General features: G+C 40.2%; 1 long non-coding RNA gene and 1 pseudogene across 1 annotated transcript; one reads left to right on the top strand and one right to left on the bottom strand.

Moving 5' to 3' along the window:
- The first annotated feature begins 6,075 nt into the window (after nucleotides 1–6,075).
- LOC123478884 (uncharacterized) lies at nucleotides 6,076–24,907 on the top strand. Its single transcript, XR_006654287.2, has 3 exons — nucleotides 6,076–6,502; nucleotides 13,518–13,544; nucleotides 23,871–24,907. It is a non-coding gene; the product is annotated as an uncharacterized lncRNA (long non-coding RNA).
- Nucleotides 24,908–25,740: 833 nt separating this feature from the next.
- LOC112297197 (NIF3-like protein 1 pseudogene) lies at nucleotides 25,741–26,938 on the bottom strand (annotated as a pseudogene).
- Between the last annotated feature and the right edge of the window lie 355 nt (nucleotides 26,939–27,293).

The raw sequence follows: 27,293 nt of genomic DNA, 5'->3' as shown, positions 1-27,293 counted from the left end.
CTGGCTGCCTGTACCTTCCCTCTATAAATCAGATAGGCAAGGTACAGAGTGAAGGTGTTAGTAGTGGGGCTGGCCCATGGTGAAGGGCTTATAAACAGGTGTCTACCTGAAGCCTTCCCACCAAGGTGACAAGCCACTCCAACATGTTGAGTCTTAAAGCTGCACCTGGTAGAATTCTGCTATCTTTCCATCAGTGTCTCAATAAATGTTGACAAAGCTGTGATCCTTCCAGTTAGGCCCAATGAGATACAGAGGTAGGTAGGAATATAATTATGTACAGCAGCTCCTCCCCCTTTGAGAACCAGCTCCTCTGACACACACCCAGCAGGGTGAGCTTCATTGTTTGTTTCCTTTTTGCAGCCCAGACACTGAGACATATTTGTTCATAAATGTGCCTGAACTTCACAACCTCTTCTCCTTACTGAAAATGCATGATGTGTTTTCTTCCCTCAGCCCCTTTCTAGGATGTCTAGTCCACTCCCTTCTCCAAAAGACCAGCACACTCCCTCAGGAACTTACATCTTACCCAATTTTCCTGCTCAGGGCTACCAGCTGTTTTTATATTGTTGAAGAGTTGTGCAATCCTAAGCAAAGAGGCTGGAGGTAAAAAGAGTGAGAAACAGCTCTGGCCAGGTGCCTCAGTTGGTTGGAGCATCTTCCCATATACCAAACGGTTATGAGTTCTATCCCTGGTCAGGGCATGTACCTAGGTTGCAGGTTTGATCCCAGGTTGGGGTGTGTACAGGAGGCAACCGATCCATGTTTCTCTTATATTAATATTTCTCTCTCTTCTTTCCTCTCTCTCTAAAGTCAATAAACATATTCTAGGATGAGGATTTAAAACAAGAAAAAGAAAGGACGGGTAACTGAGACCCTGTTGTAATATCGGGGTCCAGGGTCCCTGGAGGGCTGGGGCTTCCATAACAACTGTCGCTGCAGGACAGCAGTTTTTAGAATGTGGTCGGACAACATTTGGAGTCCCTCGAATTCTTTCTTTTCCAGATACGTGTTTGTGTGAGACTGAATTTCAACCAAAACATATCACAGCAGATTGAGTGCAGAAGCTGATATGTGAATCCAGCTGCCTTCTAGTAAGTTTAGACACAAGAGATTTGCAAAAAAGCAAATGCCACTCCTCTTGTTAACTTTTGTTTTGGAAAATATGGCTATGTTTTAGATAAAAATGTTATTTATGCTAACATGTATCTTTGTTGTTAGTTTTAAGGAAATTAATATTTTAAAAGTTTTGTTTTAATTTTAATACAGTAAATATTGACGTATCTATATAAAGAAAGCTCCTTAGAGTCCTCAACAATTTTTAAAGTAAAAAGGGGTTCTGATATTTAAAAGTTCGAAAACTACACCTCTAGATCTGCTGTTGGCCCCCATTTGTTCTCTTTCTTTATTTTTAACTATTTTTTATCCTCACCTGAGGACATGCTTATTGATTTTTAGAGAGGGGGAAAGGGAGGGAGAAAGAGAGGGAGAGAAACATTGCTCTGTTGTCTCTCATATGCGCTCCTATCTTCAATCCAGGCATATGCCCTGACAGGGAATTGAACCCATGACCTTTGGTTTACAGGATGATGTTCCAACCAACTGAGCCACACTGACTGGGCTATTTATTCTCTTTCTTGCTGTTTCCAAGATACCACACCAAGATCCATTGCTTCACTACCACCTCCAAGTTGGTGATTGCTGTGGACAACACATCAGCTTCTATGGGCTGTTCTGCCCATAGATAAAGGAAACAAGATTGTCCCTGAAAGTTGAACTGGATAAATCCATATACCACAGATGTGATCAGCCATTCACTCATTCAACAGGTATTTATTGAGCACCTTCCCTGAACCATGTACTATTTCAGACACTAGTAGTAAGCAAAAAGGAAATTCCTGGACATTCTACTGTGAATAACGCCAAATTCCAGGTTCCTTTCCCCACAAGGTTCCCAAAGGTGATATTCTGACAATGGACAGTGATAAAGGAAAGCAAAGTAATGTGACAAAGATTGTGTGTGTGTGTGTTTTCCTTTATCCTAGAAATTATGTTGTCCATTTGCCATCTGCCAGTAGGCCTCTGGGTAGTAGGTGTTTACAAATTTCATCCTGGTAAGGAGGCAGATATGATGCAAGTAAGATTCCTGCCAACCACAGGAGCTGGGGGAGGAAGGGAGCCAGGATACCACACCTAGGGACTGGCAGCTAAGAACAAGACCATACTAGCATACTTGCAGCACAGGTTGGTGACAATCCAGAGGAGAGCATGGTGGGGGAGCAAGGTGTGCTCTGAGCCACCATGAGGTCACCTAAGCACCACCCTTCCCATACCACCTAGAGGAGAAAAAGGGGAAACAGCTCTAATAGGGAGTTAGTGCCTGGAACAAGACTATCCTAAGTTAGGAAAGTGAGATACCTTCATTAGTTATTTTAAGTTCCATCTCCAACATTTTCTTTTGTATATCTGTGACGTTGTATAGTAGAATTCCAACCTGGCTGCATTAACATTTTATTGTCACTGGGCTTGTGTGTGCAACGCTTGAGGCAGGGAACTCTGGCAAGAATGACTCAATAAAACCCTTCCTTCTAAATATAAATGTTATGCTTAGAAGTTGGTCAGTGGAGACAGGAGGTTAAAGAGAAGGGATGTCAGATGGCAAAAAGAACAGGGTGGACAAATTTAGTCAATTTTTGTTCTTTAACAGTTTTATGTGAAGGATGTCACTATATTATAAAGCTACAATAACAAAACAGTATGGCATTGGTATAAAAGCAGATGTGTAGGTCAATGGAAGATAATAGAGAATCCAGCTTTCATGGTCCATTAATGTATACCAAAGAAGGTAAGGATATAATGGGCTAAAGACAGTCTCCTCAGTAAGTGATGTTGGGAAATCTGGACAGATACATGCCAAAAAATGAAATCAGATCACTTTTTTATACCATATACAAAAACAAACCCAAAATGGATTAAAGATTTAAATGTAAGGCCTGAAACCATAAAACTCTGAGGGAAAAAACATAGGTAGTAAGCTTTTTGACATCGCTCTTAGCACTTTTTGGTTATGACTCCTTGGGCAAGGGAAACAAAAGAAAAAATAAACAAATAGGACTTCATCAAACTAAAGAAGATTTTGCATGGTGAAGGAAACCATCAACAAAATGAAAAGACAAACAACTGAATGAAAGAAGATACTCACATTTGATAAGGGGTTAATATAAAAAATATATAAGGAATTCATACAATCGCTAATAAGCTAGAGAAATGCAAATTAAAACCATGGTGAGAAATCATCTCCCACCTGTCAGAATGGCTATCATCAATAAATCAGCAAATAACAAGTATTGGTAAGGATGTGGACTACTGGGACACTGTGGGTGGGATTGTAAATTAGGGCACATACAAGAACTAACCAATGAATACATAAACAAGTGGAACAACAAATCTCAATCTCTCTCTCTCTCTTCCCACCCCCCCTTCCTCTCTCCCTTCCTGTTGATCTCTAAAATCAAAAAATAAAAAATAAAAATAAAAATGAAGATGCCATATAATCCAGCAATTCCACTTCTGGGTATTTATATGAAGAAAACAAAAACATTCATTTGTAAAGGTATATGCACCCCTATGTTCATTGCAGCATTACTAGTACTAGCCCAAGACATGTAAGCAACCTAGATGTCCATCAATAGATGAATGAATAAAGAGAATATGATACATATACACTATAGAATATTATTAAGCAATAAAAAGAATGAAATCATGCAACTTGCAACAACATGGATGGACCTAGAGGGCATTATGCTAAATGAAATAAATCAGACTGAGAAAGACAAATGCCATATGATTTCACTATTATGTAGAATTAAAAAAAACAAAACAACATAGAAACAAACCCATATAAGTAAACAGAACAAGCTGAGGGTTGTCAAAGGAGAGGTGAAAGGATGGGAATTAAAGAAAAAACAGTTTTATGGGAAGAAAAACCTTATTGGTATCAAGGTGCTAATTCTTTTCCCTAGACTGCCTTACTATGAATTGGTACATAATGTCAATGTAAGAATGTCCAAACCTGTAAAGAATTTTTGTGAGTTTATTTGAGTCAAAACAATGGCACGCCAGCAAACAAAATCTTAAATGTTCCCTTGAGGGTATTTCAACCTCTGAGAGGTCTAGAAGAAAAGATTGTATTGGCACTTCAAAGGTGTGTTAACATAGATACACAAGAACAATGGACAGGGTAATTAAGACAAAGATAAACCTATTACGGACCTGGGTCAGACTACCCATCATGACCTGCCCAGGTGGTGATTTCTGATTAGATCACTGTAGTTACTTTTGGTCACTGGGCTTGTCAGATTTGTTATATAGCCCCAGCCCCTCTTTTTTTTGTTATTCACAATGAATAGGTAGAGTTTTAGGCACCATGCATAATTTTCTTTGCCAAGAGAAAACAAACAATGAATTGTCCTCAATATCTACCCTTTCTCCTCTGACACATCCTCAGAGGAACCCAGCATCATTTTATTTTCCTCATATCTATGCTCTAGTGTCCTCAGGGACAGCAAGAACCTGACAGCACTCCTAGCCCACATTGTTCACACAGGGACATTAAAGCCCTAGATGAACCTGTGGCATGCTGACTGGAAGCCCTGAAGGTCCAGTCCATTGAAGCTGGAATTAGAAACTGGATCACTTGTTTCTGTGCACTTTCTACCACACTGCGCAACTGTGAGAGGGTGTGTGCTCAGTCTATCCTTAGCACAGCTCATCTTCCACCTCTAAAACCACCTCATCTGAGGGAGTGTCTCTAGAAAGAAAGCAATGCCAAGTCATGGAAGGGTCTTGGACAAGGAAGAGAGATGTTCAGAAGCAGCAGGAGGAGAAGGTTTAGTATTTGTGCTCAAAAAGTGTACATTCTGGAACAAAAGTATACAATTGTACTCAAAATTATACAGCTCTAAATACTGCTTTTTAGACCTCACTTCTTGGTGGAAATCCCCTTTCTATTTTGAGATAGCTTACTTCCCCAATCTGTGAGAAAGGGCTGTTCCTTAAACATTAAGCACAGCCTGTGAACCCTGAGGTAGTTTTGACATGCAAATCTGCTTCGGGCTGGTGGGCCACTTCCTCTCAGAAAAGGTAAGGGAGAAAATGCTCAAAGACTTTTACTAGAAAACAGTGTTACAAATTAAAATGCTAAAACCTACAGAACCACAGAAACAACTACACAACTTGTCCAAATTGTTATCAGGGTAGTGTGTGTACATAGCTGGATTGGTTAACATGTCTTTGAAAGAAACCAGGTCTTCTTCTTTTTCCTTTTTTAAAAAAAAGATATTATTTATTTTTAGAGGAAGGGGAAGAGAAGGAGAGAGGGAGAGAAACATCAATGTGCAGCTGCCTTAGGAGTGGCCCCTACTGATGATCTTGCCTGCAACCCAGGCATGTGCCCTGATTGGGAATCAAACTGGCAACCCTTTGGTTTGCAGGCCAGCACTCAATCCACTGAGCCACACCAGCCAGAGCCTTCTTTTCTTTTTAATTTTAGGAAAGCCCCCTCACAAGGTCATCTTATCTGAATGTGTTAGAAAGTGAGTGTTTACTTTCTCTAAAATGAATATTTAAGGTATACATTGTAGTCAGACATAAATCTTTTCAGAAATATTTTAAGCATTGATAATATCAATAATACCAGAAGTGCAATGTTCAGAATCACATATGAAAAATTAAATGAGTAATATTGGGTTTTATCTCTTTTTTAAAAAAGGTGACAACCCTTTAGTGTTTATATTTGGACTAGTCAAAATTAAATAGGATCAAATATGCAAAGTGTATATTTACAATAGCCCTTTAATACATATTTGTTTCTTTTCTACTTTAAAAAAATATATTTTATTAAACATGATAACATGTTTAATAAACCAGTGTACCCTGGCTGGTGTCCTGAGTGTGAGCAGGAGCAGAGAGGAGGGGCCCAGAAGCAGCACCATGTTGCCCTGGTAACCAAGCTAGCAGGGTGTGTGACGACAGATTCCCCACCCCCAGGACAAAGATGCTGCAGGAGGGATTCATTGTGCTGAGTGTGTGCAAGGCTAGTGAAATGTGTGGCTAAAGGAAAAACCCTCCTGCTCCCTTCTGGTTCCTGGGTGGGGGTGAGACCAGAGGAGCAGCCACATGTACCTTAGAAGTCAAGATGGCAGCAGGTGGAGGTGCTGTGCGAGAGAAAAAAAACTGTCAGTCTAGCCTGGGAAAAAGATAGGATTGGTTAGCGCCAGGGGAGGTGATTGGACCCTCCCAGAGTATTCAGAAGTTAGGGCTAGGAGATGAAAACCCAGGGAAGTGAGGCAAGCACTCTCTTGGACTTACCTGGCAGATGTGCTAGCCGGAGTGTTGACGTCCTAGAAGCCACGGTGGTGAATGGCAGCTCCAACAACAAACGCATGTTACTGGAGGGAGCCTGAAGCTGGACAGCTACCTAGCTGCCTCAGGCTCTAAAGGACAGGTAAGAATGGAGGGGGAGTTCTGGGCATTGTTTTGGGCTTTGGTGTTTTGGGAATGGTTGGGTTTTGTTTGTGTTCTGCAGAAGTGACAAGCCTGAAGATGAGGAGTCCCCCATCCTCCCAAATTGTTCAACATTTTAATAAAGTCCTCTTTCCTTCCTCACCGACCTCTGTCTCTGGAATTTGCCCGTGGGTGGTGATGGGCAGCTGAACCCTACTCTTGTTTAGTAACAAAGACATTTATGTAGATTTTACATATACAGAGTGGGGCAAAAGTAGGTTTATACCTGAAACACAGTTCATTCTTGTATTATTATTTATTAATTATTGTATTATTTTCCATACAAACAACTGTAAACCTAATTTGCTCCACCCTGTAGTTTAAGAATTTTTGAATCTTTGTTTAATAGTACCACATTTTATGAGAAAGGAGTTCTGGTTCCCTTTTGGCAGATGAGGAAACTGACAGGCAGGGAGGTTAAATTATTCACCCAAGACCTGTAATTAGTACTACTTGATTCTAAGTCTGTCAGATTGATTTAAAACCGCTATCATCAGGCTTTCTGGCCACCCACCACCCCACTGAAACTACCTTTTCAGTAACTTCCCAATTGCCAAACACAATTTGATCAATTTTCAGTCCCATTTTTCAATTTTTAGCACAGTAGTGCCCCTTTGTTTGCAGGGGATACATTCCAAGACCCCCAGTGGATGCCTGAAACCATGAATAGTACCAAACCCTATACAAATGTTTTTTCCTAAACAGACATATCTACGACAAAGTTTAACTTATAAATAGGCACAGTAAGAGATTAAAAATAATAACTAATATAAATAGAACAATTATAATATACTGTAATGAAAGTTATGTGAATGTAGTTTCTCAATATCTTATTGTACCATACCCACCTTTTCACTCAAAGGAAGCACTTTACAGCTTCTCTTTGGCATATATGAATTGCCAGCATCATAACTCTTGTGCATTTGAAGGGCCATTATTATAAAAGTCAAATAATGGTTACTTGAACACAAGCACTGTGATACTGCAATAGTCAGTCTGATAACCCAGACTGCTACTAAGTGACTAAGGGGTGGGTGATGTATAAAGCATGGAGATGCTGAACAAAGGGGTGATTCACATTCCAATTGGCATGGTAAGAGATTTTACCATGCTACTCAGAAAGGCATGCAATTTAAAATTTATGAATTGTTTATTTCTGGAATTTTCCATTTAATATTTTTGAGCCTCCACTGCTTGTGGATAACTGAAATCACAGAATGTGAAGCTGTGGGTAAGGGGTGACTACTGCACTTGACCTTTCAGCACCACTTGACACAACTGATCACTCCCTTTTCCTCAAACACCTTTCCTGACCTTTGGTTTCCAGCTCCCCACTTTGTCTTATCTCTCTAGCATCTCTCTTAGTAATTTTTGCCTAATCCTCTTCATTTCCTTAGCATTGCAGGGTTCAATCCTCAGATTTCTCTGTCTATATCCCACTCCTTAGGTGATCTTGATTTAAATACCACCTTCCCAAAATTGGTTCATCCCTTGTATGTTCCCTATTTCACTAAATGACTCTCTTCCAGTGGCTCAGGCCAAAACCTTGGGTAATCCTTTCATCTTGTTCTCTCCCATTTCATATCTAATTTATTGGCAAATCCTGTCTGAGATATATGTGTTCTTAAATCTGACCATTTATCCCATCTTTATGGTTACCACCCAAGTTTAACTATCACCAAATACTTTAATAGACTCCTAACTGGGCTCCCTGTGCCCTGTGCACCCCTCTACATTCTGATTCTCCACATTGCACCAACATGATCATTAAAAACATTAATCAGATCCTATTGCTGCCCTGCTTAAACCTTCTAATGTCTTTCTATATTGGCAGAGAAAAATCCCAAGTGCTCACCGTGGCTTCTGACTCCCTCTCTCACCACTTGTATTTTCTCTCTCTCTTAGCCCTGCATACTAGCTTTGCTTTTCCTTGGTCATGCCGAGCTGGCCTGTCCTCAGGAGCTCTGCATTTGTGAGACTGTAGCTAGTAATGTTCTCCCCTGGACCTCTGCAGGGCTCACTCTTGTGTTTTATACTCAAGGCTTTTGTCAAGTGCTGCCTCTTCAGAAAGGATTTCCTCCACATGCCACCTAAAATGATGCTCCAAATACTCCCTATTTCCTTGTTTTGTTAAAAAAAATTATTTTTAATTTATTTTAGAGGAGAAGGGAGGGAAAAGGAGAGGGAGAGAAACATTGATTGGTTGCCTTCTGCAAGGGCCCCAACCAGGGATGGAGCATTGAGCCCGTAACCCAGATATGTGCCCTCACCAGGAATCAAATCAGCGACCTTTTGGTTTGCAGGATGACACCCAACCAACAGAGCCACAACAGTCAGGGCAATTTCTTTAAATGATTTATTTTCTTCATAGCACTTAACACTTTGGGTCATTATATATCATGTTCATTTGTTGAATGTTTGTTCAACTTTGCCATTTTTTGTTTAGTATTATATCATCAGTGTCTAACATAGGGCACATAGTAACTATTCAGTAAATATTTATTGACTGACATTGTCATGTAAGAAATGTCTAAACCTGTAGAGAATTTTAATACGAGTTTATATGAGCCAAACTGGTGACAATGTTGGGAAGCAAACTATCGCATGATCCAAGAATGACCGTTTTATAGTTTCTTTTATACATTTGGAATTAGGGAGAGAACACAGAAGATGGAGGAAAGCTGGATGCAAGTCAGTTAACAAGATTATGTACCCGCTTGAGGATGGTTATGCCTCTGAGGGGTCTGAAAAAGAGACATTTCAAAGGTGTGTTAAACTACATGCACAGAAACAATGGACAGGACTTGCTTTAGGTGAAGATAAATGTTTTATAGGCCTAGGATGTGACTATCAAACATGACCTGGAATATATGATCAGATCATCCTGTGTGGTTGCTTTTGGTCACTGAATTTGTACCCCCATTTTTGTCCACACCTTCTGTATGCCAGGCACCATTCTAGACTCTGGGAATATAGCAGTGAATAAAATGAAGCCCCTGCTTTGATGGAGCTTATATTTCAGTGGAGAGAGAGGAACCATAAAAAAAAGCAAGTAAATAAATATATATTGCACCAGATGGTGCTAAGTTCTATAGAGAAAAATAAAGCAGGGTAAGGGGGATAGAAAGTGCAAAGGGGAAAAGTTTGGTTTTTATTCTTTTGAATGGAGTGTAAAGGAAAGCCTTATTGATAAGGCGATGTTTAAATTCAGACCTCAATGAAGTGAAGGGAGCAAGTCATGAAGATATCTGCTGGAAGAATGGTCCAAACAAAAGAAAAAGCAAGTGCAAAGGCCCTAAGGCAGGAATCAATATTGCTTTATTGAGGAACAGCAAGGAAGCCAATGTGGCTGCAACAGTGAGTAAGAGAGGTGAGGAAGACAAGGCTGTATAGGTCCTGTAGTTCATATAAAGACTTTGCTGGGAATTTTTTCTTTGAGGTAAGAAGAAAGTGCAGTGCTACAGTGTTTTAAGCAGGAAGAGGTATGATATAACTTACATTTTAAAAGGATCACTCTGATTGCTATGTTCAGATGAGATTGTGGAGGGGCAAGGGTAGAAGCAAAGGGAGCAGTTATAAGGCTGCTGCCGTAGTTTAGGCAAGAGGTGATGGAATCTTGGCCACAGTAATAATGATAATGGTAGTGAGCTGTGGTGGAATTCTGGGTATATTTTGAAGGCACAGCTGACAGAATTTGTCAGTAGACTGAATATAGAGTATGAGAGAAAGCCAGGAGTCAAGGTGAGACCGAAGGTTTTTGCTGAGTACGATGTAGTTGCCATTTCACTGAGATGGCGAGGACTGCAGGAGGCACAGATTTAGGGGATGGGATATTAGGCATTCTCTTTTGGATATACACATTTAATATGCCCGAGAAATATACTTTGGAGATATCAAGCAGGTGATTGTATATGTTAATCTGAAGTTCAAAAGGGAAATCTGGCTGGAGATGTATATTTAGGAATCATCAGCATATTGATAGTATTTAAAGTTACATGCTGACTAAGATTATCTGGGAAATAGACATAGAGGAGGAAAAATTTTCTGAGAATTAGGTCCTGAGGCACTCCATTCATTGAGGTCAGGGAGATGAGGAGGAACTAGGAGAGGAGGCAGAGAAGGAGCAGCCAGTGAGACAGGAGAAAGAAAAGAGTGATCTCTTGTAAACCAAGTGATGAAAGTGTTTCAAGGAGGAGACAGATCAGCTGGGTAAAGAGATCCAGTAAGACAAGGATTCAGAACTGACCGCTGGGTTTAGTGATGTTTACCACACAGATGATCCTGACAAAAGCAGCAATGGGGGTGAAAAGTTGATTGGAGTAGATTCAAAAGAGAATGGGAAGAGAGGAATTGAAGACAGCATGTACTGACAACACTTTCAAGTTTTGTTTAAAGGGAAGCAGTGTAGCCAGAGGGAGACATGGAGTTGAGAGGTAAATGTCATCATGTATTAAAATGAAGATATTTTAGAAAATGTTGATAGGCTGATGGGAATGATTTAGTAGAGAGGATAATTTGACTATGTAGGAGACAGAGCGATAATTTCCCAAGGAATGTCTTTGGGTAGATGAGAGAATATTAGATCTAGTACCCAAATTAAGATGATGATCTTGTACAGGAGCTTGGTTGGTTTCTCTATGACAACATGTGGGGAGGCAGAAGATATGGTAGATGTGGTGATGGGAGCATGTAGAAGACTTTTTTTTTGTTGTTGGGTTGCTTCTCTTTTCTTAGGGAAATGGAAGGTAAGGTCATCAGCTAGGTGAGGTTTGAGAGAAGAAAAGTTGTAAAACAGTTGACTTGGAGAATGGAGGAGTGAACGATTTAGGGAATGTAGTAGGATTGCCAGGCAGCACCAAGGACACACTTGAGGTTAGTGGTCATAATTTAATGTGAGTGCTCCTCACAGTTGATGGGTTTTCTCCAGCCGTGTTCAATGGCACTGGTGCAAAGGGAGAGCTGGTAGACGCTGGATTAGCATGGATTGGGCTTGGCTAGGCAAGTTTGATGAGGGGAGAAAAGTAGGTAGTAATGAATCACGGCTAGGAACTGGGTCAGGATAGACATAGGATGTTTTGGACAATGAAATGATTCTAAGATCAATGGATTGTAGGTCCCAGACAGAGGAAGAATTTTGAAGTCAGAGCTTGAAAGCCGAGAGTGGTGGTCAGAAAGTAAGACTGAGATTTTGAATACAACTCCTGAACAAACTAATTGTAGAACCTTAGGGTTCAGAAGATCCCCAGACCAAGCTTTCTATTTCTGAGTATAAGAAAAGCTTTTGGTATGTGTTATAGGAATAGTTTGTGAAGAGAGGGGAGAAAGGAAACAGTGATAAAGGTGCCTTAGACAGAAGGAAGTAAATTAATAATTATATCAAGCATAAAGGGAAAGCAAACCAAATAAAAAAAACCAAAATCAAGGTCACAGAGATCTTTGTGGGAAAGGAAAAGACTGGAAAGAGATTTATCCCACAAGGCAAGGACATAGTGGCTGATGTAGGTGGGTGAAGAGATTTAGAATCAGGGTTGAAAAGTAAAAGCAGAAAAACCTGACATGTCCTGACAAGGTGTGGCTCAGCTGGTTGGGCATCGTTCCACAGAGTGAAAGGTCACTGGTTTGATTCCTGGTCAGGGCACATGCTGGGTTTGTGGGTTTGGTCCCTGGTTGGGGTGCATAAGTCAGGCAACCAATCCATGTTTCTCTCTCACATAAATACTTCTCTCCCTCTCTTTCTTTCTCCCTTCCCCTCTCTCTAAAAATAAATAAATAAAATCTTTTAAAAAAGAAAAAAATACCTGACATTGTTGATCCATGAGGGGACTTCCCATGGGTGCTATCAAAAATAGCTGATTTTATGGCTCTTTGAAAGTCCTTATTCATAACATTAGGAGTTGTTTGATCTCCGGCTACCATGTGTGATGATGAGACACATTCCTCTCAAAGAGAACTGTGACTACTCAGCAGTCATTCCTTCCAGGGGACATCAAGTAACAGTCAAACCACAGGATGAGCTGGAATAATGAAACATTATCTGGACACACAGCTTCTCCAAACACAAAGTGTCTGAAAGAGCAGTGTGGGAGACCCCTGGCTGCTCGAGTAAAACTCAGTAAAATTTTATTAATAACTTAGATTGCAGACCTTTTTGTGGCTTATCATTTACTCTTGAAAATAATCACTTATTAAAAATTTCAAATAAAAAATAAGCTCAAAATGAATTCTTATTGTGATGATGGTTGTACAACTTGATAGATATGCTAAAAATTATTAAATTATACACTTAAAATGGGTGCATTTCATGAAATGTAAAATGACACCTCAAAAAACTTTGAAAAACTGAATTCATATTTACTAAATATTATAATGCCATATTTGAAAATTTAAGTCAGGGTCAGACTTAAAGTAGTACTGTGTTGATTTTTAAACTTATTAAATTAAAGCAGCTGATCAGGGCACAGTTCTGATAATAGAAAAACCCATTAGAAAAGAACTAGGTCACTCATTATGTGTTTCTAGTACTAGTTAATATAAACCAGAAGTGTAACTGCAACATTGCCCAGAATAACAAACAACAGGAGTGTTTGTGTAAGGCGCTAGGAAATTCCATCCTTGCAACACTCCTTGGCCAGTATGTGCTCTTGTTTTCCTTCTCTCTCTCTCTCTCTTCCTCTCTCTCTGTCTTAACTCAGCAAAATAAAATTTTGGTTTGTTGTTGGACAACATTATTTCACACAAAAATAAATAAATAAACAAATAGTCACTACATAAGCTAAAAAAGAGAAAAAAGAAAAAAAGAAGCCTTTTGTCTTTTGCCTCTGTAACTGTCTCATACAAAGCAACTATTTCTAGTACAACTAAGTACATATACACAAATAATTACTAGAATGCTTGGAATTAGATTGCTGTTGTTCTTTTTGATTTTTTTTTACAAGGTTGTTTTTTTCTCCTTTCAGATTATAATGAACATGGATGCACTACAGGTAAAGTAGGACAGAGAACGCTCCAAAGGCTGGTTTGGTCATCTGAGATCCTTAAAAATGGCTGACTCCTAACAATTTGTATGAAAATATAAAATGTAAATAAAAAATACAAAAAAATTTTCCTTTTAAAAGTATTTTTAGCCCTGGCTGGGTAATTCTGTTGGTTAGAGCGTGGTCCCAATACACCAAGGTTGCAGGTTCCATCCCTGGTCAGGGCACAAATAGGGATCAACTAGTGAATGCATGAATAAGTGGAATGACAAACTGATCTCTCTCTCCCCCCCTTTCCTATCTGTCTCTAAAATAAATAAATAATAAAAATAAAATAAAATAAATTAAAAAATGAAAGTATTTTTAAGAAAAAAAAGGAGGGCCTTGGAAGTTTGGGTCTTTTCCTCCTCTTTTGTAAATTCGTGTTGTGGTTTTGGTTGGGTGGGGAAAGTGCATGTCATTTGTGATTGATGCTGCATTTGGTTAGGGGGACTCTCTACATGCAGGGAGCCATGTTTAGATTCTGGGATGCGAAGTAGAGGGTGAATAGGTCATGGTGGACTTTTGCTTTTTTTGAACTTAACTTTTTCTTTTTTACTGTCTACTCATCCTCATTGGTCTTCTGTTTCTTGGTGTTAACATCCTCATCCTCATCCTCATCAGCCGCCCATTTGCTGGTAGCTGCCTCGGCTTCCTCATCTTCATCTCCATCCTTTTCCTCTCCACCTTTCTCCTCTTCTTCATCTACCTCATTGCCAGCCTCTTCCTCCCCATACTTCTCTTTAAACTTTCTTTGCTGGATGTGCTTTACTGCCAGAAGTGTAACAATTTTTAATACTAAAGTGGGAAGACAGCTAGAAGATAGTTGTAAATTTTGCTGACAGGAGAAGGGCCAAGTAAGAACTTGCATGTAGATCAGCCTGCTAGCTAAGTCATCATTCCCACCAAGAAAACTACGTATCTGGAATGTGACTGGAGCAGCAATTTGAAGGCTCAACTGGCCTGTTTTCTAAAGATTTTGGAAAATGCTTAGCTAGGACACAAGTGTACTGACTTGGGGCCCATTGCCTCACGATCTTCTCACAGCTATTATTTTGCAATACTTATTCATGACAGTAAGCAGTCACTGAATATTCCAGGCTTACAACTGTGTTACTAAACTTTTTATGCTTATTGCCAAACTGAATGTCTGAAACACCCAGCAGTGGTAGACAAACTGAAAGTCTCCATTCAAATGTCTCTTTTCTACAGTAATTAACAATTTGTGCCAAGTCTGGTCTCCCTGCTTTTCCTCATGTGATTCCTGGCCTCCCTTCCTACTGCATCCTGTGGCCTGACCGTACCAGACCCCATGCACCTCCCAGTCTTCACTCCTGCTGCACCTTTCCAAGGGCCAGCTCTGAGGCAATCTCTCCTGAGTTGACATCCTGGTTCTTTACCTTAAGTAACTGTGTAATGTAGGGAAGTTCCTTTATCATCTATGGAAAATGAGTCAATAATTCTCTGGGTGGTGGTTTGGCAGTACATGCTCAATAAAAATTAATATCATTCCTGGCTATTCTAGGAGACTAGAATTAGATCACTTTCCTCTGAGTGGAATGCATTTTATAACTTAGCACTTATAAACTCTCTTGTATTTTTGCTCATTATTTCACATGGCAGCTGTCTTAGATTCTTGGTTAGTCTAAACCCTCCCTGGGAGAGAGAAAGGGCTCTATTGTATTTTGAACTCCTCTTAGAATGTCTACTTGGTTATGGAACAAGACTATGCAGGTTTTGAATATGTGACAGTTTGTGGGCAGTTCGGTTTGTTATTACTGTTTTCAGTTGCATTAAGGATCAAACCAGGTGGCTACGATGTGGGGACATTTTGATTGGGCTGTCGGACCTGTGTAATGGTGTCTGGCCACTGTGTGGGGGTTGTCTCCTTGCATCATAAGAATTCAGTTTCTCAGAAGGTGGAAAGCTCTTAATTACTTTATTAATCAAACCAGAGGGCTTTCCATACAGTCTAATATGTGAAATTTCTATTACTCATCTTGATTGCTGACACCCAGTTGCCATTCCAGAAGCTTAAGATATCCTTAACCCTTCTTTGCCTTCCTCGCACCTACCGTATTTTGCCGTGTATAATGTACACTTTTTTTTGCCCAAATTTTTGAGGAAAAAATAAGCACGCACTTTATACCTGGGAATAATGATTATATAACATGGGTATAGTGATTATCTAACAGAAAAGTGGGTGTGCATTGTACATGGCAAAATACATTGATATAGTCAGCCACACTCGTAGATTCTTCCTCTTCATTACTCTTCATTGTGGCTCTCCTCTAAGCTCCAGGCTTTGGTCAGGCTTCCATCATCTCTTATCTGGGATTTTATAATAACTTCACAGTAGGTCTCCTTGTCTCTCCTAGTTTACTTGCTGCTGCCTGTTACATTTTTGATCAAACAACCCTCTTATTAGGTTATTCTCCTTTCTAAAATCCTTTAATGATTTGCCATTATTGACAGAAAAAAAATCCCTTCCCCCTATGGAGTCTATCACCATCAAAACCCTAACTCCCTTCCCATCTTTGTCTTTCCTCATTTTCCCCCTCACACCTTCACCCCAGTCAGCACTTGCAGGCTCTGTGCTCTTTCAGACTTCCTTTTAATATACTGTTTTCTTACCCTGGAATGCCCTTCTTCACTTCTCTTTTTATCAATACTATATAGCACTTTGGAACAAAGGCTCTAGGTCAGATGCTTTCATTTGAATTCTGAGTCTTCTGCTTGTTAACTGGGATATTGGGCAAGTTATTTAACCTCTGGAGCTTCACTTTTCCCATCTGTAAAATGGAGATTATAACTACCACCTTCAAGGGCTAGTGTAAAGATTGAATAAGAAAGTCCATGTATTATACCTTGTGGTGCCTAACACAGAAAGAAGGCCCAATAAATGTTAGCTATTGCTACCACTTGAAATCCAAGCATCATATGAAGTCATTGCTCTCTTGACTTCTGTGGTAGGCACAGGGTGGCTCCCCAAAGATATCCACCCTAAACCCTAGGACCTATGAATGTTATTTACATAGTAAGAGGACTTTGGAGATGTGATTAAATTAAGGCTCCTGAGATGGGAGAGTATTCTGCATTATCCAGGTGGGTCCAAACTAATCATGAGGGTCCTCATAAGAGGAAGGCAGATCAGTCAAAGAGAAGATAAGGTAATGTGATGATAGAAGCAGAGACTGAAGTGATGCAGCCATGAGCCTAAGGATGCTGGCAGCTTCTGAAAGCTGGAAGGGGGAAGGAATGGATTCTCGTCTGCAACCTCCAGAAAGAACCAGTCCTGTCAACAGCCTGACTTTAGCCCCTAAGACTCATTTCTGACTTCTGACCTTCAGAATTGTGAGAAAGTACATTTGTGTTGAATTAAGCCACTAAGTATGTGGTAGTTACAGCAGTGGCTCTCTGTCTCTCTTTCATTGTCTCTCTAGCATGCCCATGCCTTTCCCCATCCACTTCTTTCCCCAGAGCATGCTCTGTCTGAAGCATGCCCCCTCCTTCCCCCAGGCACATATATCTTCACTTTCTTTCTCCTAAGTTTCGAGGACCCTTCTTTTGACTCTGTAACTTGTTTCCTTAGCCCACACAGCTCAGCTGAGTCACTTCTTCCATACCTCCCTTCTTCTACCTCTGTGACATTCTAAATAAAATTTTGCTTATATTTGAATCTTGGCTCTGAATTCTTTCTTAGCCAGAACTCAAGTACCAAGGTTGCTGAACTGAGGTCCAATTGCCAGTACCATTCTGGTGCTGTTTCACCACCAACAGAACCAGCCCCTGCTATGTGGTGTGGGCATCTGTCTTTTGAGGGCCATACCTTCTCTTTATTCCTCTCTTCAAATACAAATGAACATGTGCTTCTGTCTCTGTTTTGTAAAGAAAGTGAGGACCACAGGAGGAAAACAGTCTGTGGACAGTGATAAACTGGGAAGTTCCAAGCTAGGAATAAATTACCCCAGAGACAAGTTCAAGTGGAATGGATGAGCAGAGTAACCTTCTAAGAAATATTTTTCTAACCTTAAAGCAAATGGAGAGATTTGGAGTAACTCCATCCCCAAATGAGCAAGAAGCCCTGTCCCATCTGATGCACTGAGAGAAGATAAGGAAATCCATTCCAATGGATTTTAAATAGGTGAAGGAGAATCAGCTTATGAGTCTTCTCCAGACAACTTAAGAAAACAGAAAAAAAATGAGAAAGAAGGAGGGAATTGCCAGGAAGCCAGAGACCTCCAAAGGTGTCAAAGGAAGTGACCCTTTTGGGTAGACCATGGACACCAACAAGAAGGTAAGAGGGAATAATAACGAAGAACCTGAAATGGGAAAAAAAAATTGTTACAGTAGTAATAGGAAACAAATACAACTCCCTGGAAAGATTGGCTGAATCCAATAGCATTTACCAGAAGATAAGTCATTTAAAAAAATATTGATTGATTTTAGAGAGAGAAACATATCAATTTGTTGTTCCACTTATTTATGCATTCATTGATTGATTCCTGTATGTGCCCTGACCAGAGGCATTGAACCTGGTGTATCAAGAAGATGCTCTACCGGAGCAAGGACCATTGCTCCCTCTCTGCCCCTCCCCCCCACACAGCATTACAGCTCAGTGACCAGCATTACCCCACCCTGGTGAACACCTAAGGCTCTGCCCCTTTGCATAACAGGCATGCCAAGACAAAACAAAACAAAACAAAAGAAAACAGGCCCAAATGGAAGAACAGATCAAAGCTCCAGAAAAAGTACAACTAAGCAATGAAGAGATAGCCAACCTATCAGATGCACAGTTCAAAACTCTGGTAATCAGGAAGCTCACAGAATTGGCTGAATTTGGTCCCAAATTAGATGGAAAAATGAAGGCTAGGCATGCTAAGAGAAACAAAGGAAAATGTACAGGGAACCAATAGTGATGCAAAGGAAACTGGGACTCAGATCAATGCTGTGGACCAGAAGGAAGAAAGAAACATCCAACCAGAAAAGAATGAAGAAACAAGAATTCAGAAAAATGAGGAGAGGCTTAGGAACCTCCAGGACATCTTGAAGCATTCCAACATCCAAATTATAGGGGTGTCAGAAGGAGAAGAGGAAGAACAAAAAATTGAAAACTTATTTGAACAAATAATGAAGGAGAACTTCCCTAATCTGGCAAAGGAAATAGACTTCCAGGAAGTCCAGGAAGCTCAGAGAGTCCCAAAGAAGCTGGACCCAAGGAGGGCACACCAAGGCACATCATAATTACATTACCCAAGATTCAGCAGAAGGAGAGAATCTTAGAAGCAGCAAGAGAAAAGGACACAGTCACCTACAAAGGAGTTCCCATAAGACTGTCAGCTGATTTCTCCAAAGAGACCTTCCAGGCAAGAAGGGGCTGGCAAGAAGTATTCCAAGTCATGAAAGGCAAGGACCTACATCCAAGATTACTCTAAATGATAGCAATGCTATCATTTAGAATGGAAGGGCAGATAAAGTGCTTCTCAGATAAGGTCAAGTTAAAGGAGTTCATCATCACCACGCCCTTATTACATGAAATGTTAAAGGGATTTATCTAAGAAAAAGAAGATAAATATGAACAGTAAAAATGACAGCAAACTCACAGTTATCAACAACCACACCTAAAACAAAAACAAAAGCAAACTAAGCCAACAACTAGAACAGGAACAGAACCCCAGAAATGGAGATCACGTGGAGGGTTATCAACAGGGGAGTGGGAGGGGGAGAGAGGGGGGAAAGGTACAGAGAATAAGTAGCATAAATGATAGGTGGAAAATAGACAGGGGGAGGGTAAGAATAGTATAGGAAATGTAGAAACCAAAGAACTTATATGTATGACCCATGGACATGAACTATAGGGGGGGAATGTGGGAGGGAGGGGGAGGGCAGGATGGAGTGAAGTGAAGGGGGGGAAATGGGACAACTGTAATAGCATAATCAATCAATATATTTTAAAAATAAATAAAGTTCATGTGATTAGGTCAGACCCACCTGGATACTCTACCAGGTCGTTGATTTGGAACCCTAATTACATATTAAAATTTCCTTTGCCATATAAAGTACACGTAATCATGGGAGCAAAATTATACCATGTATGTAATCCTGGGATTATTAAAAAAATGTACACCATGGGGTGGGGAATCTTGTATTTCACCTTAGAATCCACCCTAATATTGTACCTATGTAAAATGCTAGAAACTGCCTGGCACAAAGTAAGCACTGTATGTGTGTTAGCTCTTTTTAAAAATATATTTATTGATTATGCTATTACAGTTGTCCCATTTCCCCCCCTTCACTTCACTCCATCCTGCCCTCCCCCTCCCTCCCACATTCCCCCCCTATAGTTCATGTCCATGGGTCACACTTATAAGTTCTTTGGCTTCTACATTTCCTATACTGTTCTTACCCTCCCCCTGTCTATTTTCCTAACATTTGTGCTACTTATTCTCTGTACCTTCCCCCCTCTCTCCCCCCTCACACTCCCCTGTTGATAACCCTCCATGTGAGCTCCATTTCTGTGGTTCTGTTCCTGTTCTAGTAGTTGACTTAGTTTGCTTTTGTTTTTGTTTTAGGTGTGGTTGTTATTAACTGTGAATTTGCTGTCATCTTTACTGTTCATGTTTTTTATCTTCTTTTTCTTAGATAAATCCCTTTAACATTTCATATAATAAGGGCGTGGTGATGATGAACTTCTTTAACTTGACCTTATCTGAGAAGCACTTTATCTGCCCTTCCATTCTAAATGATAGCATTGCTGGATAGAGTAATCTTGGATGTAGGTCCTTGCCTTTCATGACTTGGAATACTTCTTGCCAGCCCCTTCTTGCCTGGAAGGTCTCTTTGGAGAAATCAGCTGACAGTCTTATGGGAACTCCTTTGTAGGTGACTGTGTCCTTTTCTCTTGCTGCTTCTAAGATTCTCTCCTTCTGCTGAATCTTGGGTAATGTAATTATGATGTGCCTTGGTGTGTTGCTCCTTGGGTCCAGCTTCTTTGGGACTCTCTGAGCTTCCTGGACTTCCTGGAAGTCTATTTCCTTTGCCAGATTAGGGAAGTTCTCCTTCATTATTTGTTCAAATAAGTTTTCAATTTTTTGTTCTTCCTCTTCTCCTTCTGGCACCCCTATAATTTGGATGTTGGAATGCTTCAAGATGTCCTGGAGGTTCCTAAGCCTCTCCTCATTTTTCTGAATTCTTGTTTCTTCATTCTTTTCTGGTTGGATGTTTCTTTCTTCCTTCTGGTCCACAGCATTGATCTGAGTCCCAGTTTCCTTTGCATCACTATTGGTTCCCTGTACATTTTCCTTTGTTTCTCTTAGCATGCCTAGCCTTCATTTTTCCATCTAATTTGGGACCAAATTCAGCCAATTCTGTGAGCTTCCTGATTACCAGAGTTTTGAACTGTGCATCTGATAGGTTGGCTATTTGTTTGTTGCTTATTGTACTTTTTCTGGTGCTTTGATCTGTTCTTCCATTTGGGCCAGTTTTTGTTTGTTTGTTTGTTTGTTTGTCTTGGTATACCTGTTAGGTAAAGGGGCGGAGCCTTAGGTGTTCACCGGGGTGGGGTAATGCTGGTCACTGAGCTGTGATGCTGTATGTGGGGGAGGGGCCGAGAGGGAGCAATGGCGCCTGCTGCACTCTGCTGGATTTCAGTCACTTCCTCTGCTACCCACAATCAAATTTGGCTCCTCTGGTGTTGATTCCCGAGTGGGTGGGCTTGTACATTCTCTAGGCCCCTGTGGGTCTCTCCAATGAACTCTCCTGTGAGGCTGAGAGTCTCTCCTACTGCCACCTCAACCCCCACGAGTGTTTTCAATCAGAGGTTTGAGGCTTTATTTCCCCGCACTGGAGCCCTGGGTTGTGTGGTCTGCTTCGCTCACCCACTGTTCCTCCTGGTTTATCTGTGCAGGAATGTGGGGCCATGGGGTCTGCCAGCCACCACCTTGTGGGGTCTGCTAGCTACAGTCTGGCCTGTCCTGCTCCACAATCCACCACCTAGCTGGGTTGGCCAGTCGCTGCCTTGCCAGGAGTCCTCTCCGCCCCCGGCTGCCCGTCTCTGCCCCTCCTACCAGTCTGGATGAATGTGTCTTCTTTATCTCCTTAGTTGTCGGACTTCCATACAGTTTGATTTTCTGTCAGTTCAGGTTGTTTTTTTTTTCAAGTTGTTGTTGTCCTTCTTTTGGTTGTGTGAGGAGGCACAATGTGTCTACCTACACCTCCATCTTGGCCAAAAGAGCTAATCACATGAACTTTAAATTTGGGGGTCAGATATTAAGGGTAAGAAGGAAAGGAAAAAAAAAAGAAGATGCTCTAACTAACTGAGCTACCTGGCCAGGGCTGTAGGGATGCCATTTTTAATATGAGGTCTCCCTCATTAGATTGTGTGTTTTTTAGGAGCTGCTGCTTTTTGTTAATGTTTGAAACCACCTCCTATCCCCACCTCTACATTCCTAGCACAATGCCTGGCACATTCTTAAATTCCTATCAGTATTTGATGAAGGAAAGTATGTGGTCTCAAGTGTGATTTTGTTTTGATGGATTCAGCTCATGGAAAAATGGAAGGACCAATCATGGATTCTCAAATAAGGTTCTGTGTCTGGCAAGCACAGGTCTGGGAGCTGTGTTAGAGGAAATAATTGAAAACAGATCTGGGGATTGTTGTAGAAAAAGAGAAGTGATGGTAATTGGAGGAGTGCCTGGCCCTGTAACATTTCATATGATGAATATTTCATTGGGTTCTGATCTGTGCTTTTCAAAGATATGATAGAGCTAGAAAAGATCCAAAGGAGGACATCAAAAATGATCAATGGCAGAGACAGTTATGTAGAGTGGTAAAAATAAAAATGATTCGATTTGCAAAAAAAGTCTTAAACTCACAAAGAATAGTCATGGCTTATTTTCTCAAATCCTGAAAAAACAGAAATAGGTAATATTGCTTGAAGCCTGACAGTCCTTCCAACAAAAATAAAAGGAAATGTCTCTATATAGTATGCATTGAAATCTAGAATCCATGACTCCAAGAGGTGGCACCTACCAAAAATGTGAATATTGTGGGCCGAGTTGCATGAAGGGTCAAGCCAGCCAGGCAGCTGCCTGAGGTGCCTCTACAAGACACAAATCATTACAAAATATGTCAGAATATGGTGTCTGCAAGCTCAGGGTTTCCATATATAGCTTCTTGCAATTTTATGTCTGTAAAATTTGCCTTGACCTGTTAAAGTAAATAGTGCCCTTGAGTGGAATTTAAAGATAAGAAAAACATCTCCTTGCTGCTTTGGAATGCTTTAGGATTGCACAGTTAAGTGACTCCATCAACTAACTCCTGGATTGAAGAGAAGGGATAGCCTTATTTAATCAGAAACACATGATTTATTTTCTTATCCACATTTTAATCTTTGTAATATACCTTACATAACTTCATGAAAGGACTGCTCTAGTCAGTGACTCAGCCAGATTCGAGCTGTCCCATGTGAGGTATATTTCATGAAGTTATGTAAGGTATATTACATGTGGTTCAAAAAAATCACAAAAGGAAACTCTAGAGAGAACAAGAACCACAGAAAAGTAGGAATTATTGTGCTGATATTTTTCCAGGACATATAACTTTACATTGGTTAGTGGAAATAAAACACCAAATTAACCTGAAGTGAATAATTTTTGTAGATAAAATATCATTTAATACATTTTCCATTTAGAAATGTCGAACACCTATTTAAAGAATATTATTTTGAGGGACTTCCAGTCTAGGAAACTGAAGTTCTCAATTATATCCTAAATGTAGGCTTAGGAAAGAGTTGTAAAAATTCATAGCATATTATCAGTAGCAATTTAGAAATGTTTCAAGATAATAGCAATCCTTGGGCAAGCCAGCCCATTGGTTGTGAGCAAATGAGCTGTAGTGTGTACAAGTTCTTTGAAACTTGCCATTGCTGTGCTTTATACTATCGGTCCCTTCCTGCTCTATCCTTCCTACTTGCTGTGCTGATTATGATATTGCCATACTGTCCAGGTCACAGAGAAACTGTGGCTGACTCTATTAAAGCAACCCTCCAAACGAGGCAGTCAGGAAATGGTCCCTCGTGATGGCATGCTTGGCGACTGAGAGCCACTCAGTTCCCAGCATGTCTCCTGAATGCCTGGTATTCTGCAGGCCAGGCTGCAGGGACTAGAGCCTGGCCTTGAACTCTGGCTGACAGGCTGTCAAAACTGGTTCTACTCACCTTGCACCTGATTGTGATTCTCAGCAGGCTCCTTCCCTGAAACTGAATCCTATTTCTAACCATCTTTCTTATGCCTCAGGTTCTTCTGAGTCATTACCTTGTGGTGCCCCAAACAAAGCAGAGAAACAAGATTCCTGGATCCCAGTATTTCTTCCATCTTGCAGACAGAGAGCCTTCCTGGAATTGTTTGAACCTGGAGTTGCCTTGGGTCACGCCTCTTGCCCTTTCGGACTGCTCTGGTCAATGACTCAGCCATATTCGAGCCCTAACCCTCTCCTCCCCTCCCAGCCCAGGGAACTTCCCAACATGGTATTCACCTAGCGTTTTGCTCTTTACTATACATTGTGTATATATATATATACACATACATATATATATATATATATATACACACACACACACACATGTTTAACATATATAAAGTCTAATATGTAAATAAACATAAATGTTTTTGAGGTTGTTTAAATGAAGGGAGATAACCCTTGCCTCTCATAATCTAACCCATAGTACAATTTTCAAAAGACAAATCATGTGGTAAGAATGTAAAATAGTGCAGTTGCTTTGGAAAAGAGTATAGCACTTCCTCACAATATTAAACACAGTGTTATCTTATGACCCAGCAATTTCACCTCTAGGAAACAAGAGAAACAAAAACTTATGTCCATGCAAAAACTTGTACACAAATGTTCACAGCAGTACTATTTATAATAGCCAAAATGTGGAAATAACCTAAATGTCTATCAACTGTGAATGGATAAACAAAATGTGGTATATCTATGAACTTCTGATACATGATACGACATGGATGAACCTTAAAAACATTATGCTAAGTGAATGAAGCCAGTAACATATTAAAACACATATTGTATAATTTTATTTATATGAAATGTCCAGAAAAAGAAAATATAGAGAGATAGAAAGTAGAATTGTGGTTGCCTAGGGTTGGGGGTGGTGTAGGTGATGGCTAGGGAGTGACTATTTCTTTTTAGGATGATGCTAAAAATGTGCTAATATTACATAGTAGTGACAGTTGTACACCTCTGTAAATATATTAGAAACCACTGAATTGTACACTTCCAATGGATAAATTGTATAGTTTGTGAATTGTATCTCAATACAGCCATTTAAAAAAGATAAAATATGATGTTTGAAAATATTTTTGAGAAGTTTTGATTACACAAAAAATTCATTCTGATCATTAAAAAAACCAAACACTACAGATAAAGTCAAATTCTCACTTAATAAACAACTCCAATGCTTTCATGCTCCCGAAGATGAACAACTATTCATTTTTCTAGACCTTTTCCTTAGATAGATACATATTGTGTATGTGTGTGTGTGTGTGTGTAGTTTTTTGTTTGGGGTTTTTAAATCAATTTTTGAGAGGCAATTGTCTTTATGTATTATTAATAAAATTACAGATGAGTTACCTACAAAATACTGAAACAAGTTTATAAATAACAATCATTTATATTAGGAAAAAAACAAACCTCATCCTGATAAATCTCATCCAGATTCTGAAATTTAGGGGAGAGATTAGTAACCTAACAATAGGAATACATAGACAGATCTTATCATATCCTAGAGGTTACTACCTAGAATAAGTGTTCCAATCCCAAATTTTTAAAGTATATTTTAACTAACTACAGGCAGAGAGTTCTAGAATGACACTTCCCATCTATTATAATTAAGCTAAGGAAAGGATTACTTGAACTACTTCTGAAGAATGTTAACAGATTTTAGTTGACCTTGCTTAGAGTTTATATTATATTCTTTAAGTTGTTCTTTATAATGGATATTTGCTCTTTAGTGATAGTTACATTACAGTTTTTACCCTAAAAACTATAGAACATTTGGTGAAGCAGATTAACAAAGCAGAAATGACAATGTGTATTCTAAAACATTCTTCCAGAAGGATACAAACCACTGACTCATGTTGTGCATTCAAGTTAGGAGTGATATGATTCGTAAAGTAGATTGTCATTCTGTTCCTGTATGCATTGTACCACCTGAAGAGGGTTGCTGCCTGTTTCTGACAGGATAATATTAATCTTATTCTCCAAATGAGCACTCAGCATATCTCAAAGATCAGCAAGAAAGCCTCATTCAGTGTTGCTGTGTTCACAGAGGATGACATTTATTCCTTGGGAAGCAGCATCTAAACTATCATGATGGGACATGTCACCTGTGTGGGTAAAGATCAGCTCTGCCCCCTGCAGAGCACTGCTCCCAAAACCCGCACACAGAGCCACAACTTTGACTTGTGACTCAAGGTCCTCCTTACCCCAAGAGCAAGACCAACATGAGACAGTGTTAGGTGCCTCTTGATTTGCTCAGTCATGGTTGCCAAGGAGACAGATTCATCCAGTGTGCATAACTGTCCCATTCCAGTGTGCAGAAGCAGAGGCTTCATCAATGACAAAATTTCAATCTTCTGATAAAGCTGTCTGTTCTGCGAAAGAAAAGCCACCACCTGCATCAAAGCCTGCTGACTACAGTTCAGAGAAATCTGTGTTTGTTCTTCATCATCAGTCCTAGCGGAAAAAGAGGTGATAGAAACATCTGAAATTCCTTTCACTGTAGAAATGACTTTGTCTAGGTCGTGGGTATGGTTAACATCAAGTTCTACTCTGTGTGTTCCCTCTACTGGGTAGTTAGGTGCTTTGGAAGGATGTGTGGGCCAGGAGGTGCAAACTCCAAGCCCTTTAGCCAAACCAGTTGTTGACTCCCTGCAGTGCAGCAGCACAGGCTGTGTGAGGAGGGTAAATAGTGACTCTGTTCTCCAGAGTCCAGATCAATGTACTCCTTCCAGGTTTTCCAGGTTATGAGCTTCATGGGTGGGAAAATAGGCAGATGATCGGAAAGAATGCAATCAGCCTTCTTTTGCAACACCTCCTGCATTACTTCTTTGGTGAAGTCATTGGTCAGGAAGGGTGTGTTTACAGTGTGTGGTGGGCTTGGCTCCCCCAGGAATCCAACATTGTCTCAACTCTCAGCAAATGAGAGGGGTGCAAAGTCACTCAAGGAGGAAAAGATAGCCTTCAAATCCATGCAGGAACAGGAAGGACTGCAGATCAGGAAGTGAACAAGCTGGACAGTGTAGGGACCCATTTTTCACGAGGTAACGACATACAGAAATGGTAAAACTGAGTAGCAGTCCTGGGAAGACTCCTCGTGAGTCACTTCTGGTCCCTTAAATCAGTTTTTAAAAATGTTCTTTTCTTTTTTATTGATTCTAGAGACAGGGGGAGGAAGGGAGAAAGAGAGGGAAAGAAACATTGATCGGTTGCCTCTTGCCCGTTCCCTAGCCAGGGACCAAACCTGCAACCCAGGCATGTGCCCTGACTAGGAATCAAACTGGCAACCTTTCGGTTTGCAGGACAATGTCCCACCAACTGAGTGACACTGGCCAGGGCTGTTTGTGTTTTTTTACTTTTATTTTGTCATACTGTATTTTATTCTGTATTTTTATTCTTTTCATTCTTGAGAGCTTTCCATGCTA

Source organism: Desmodus rotundus, chromosome 11 (genome assembly GCF_022682495.2).
Source record: "Desmodus rotundus isolate HL8 chromosome 11, HLdesRot8A.1, whole genome shotgun sequence".
In the NCBI taxonomy this organism is placed as follows: domain Eukaryota; kingdom Metazoa; phylum Chordata; class Mammalia; order Chiroptera; family Phyllostomidae; genus Desmodus; species Desmodus rotundus.
The sequence above is the reverse complement of the archived record's forward strand: the minus strand, read 5'-3'. Positions and strand labels throughout refer to the sequence as shown.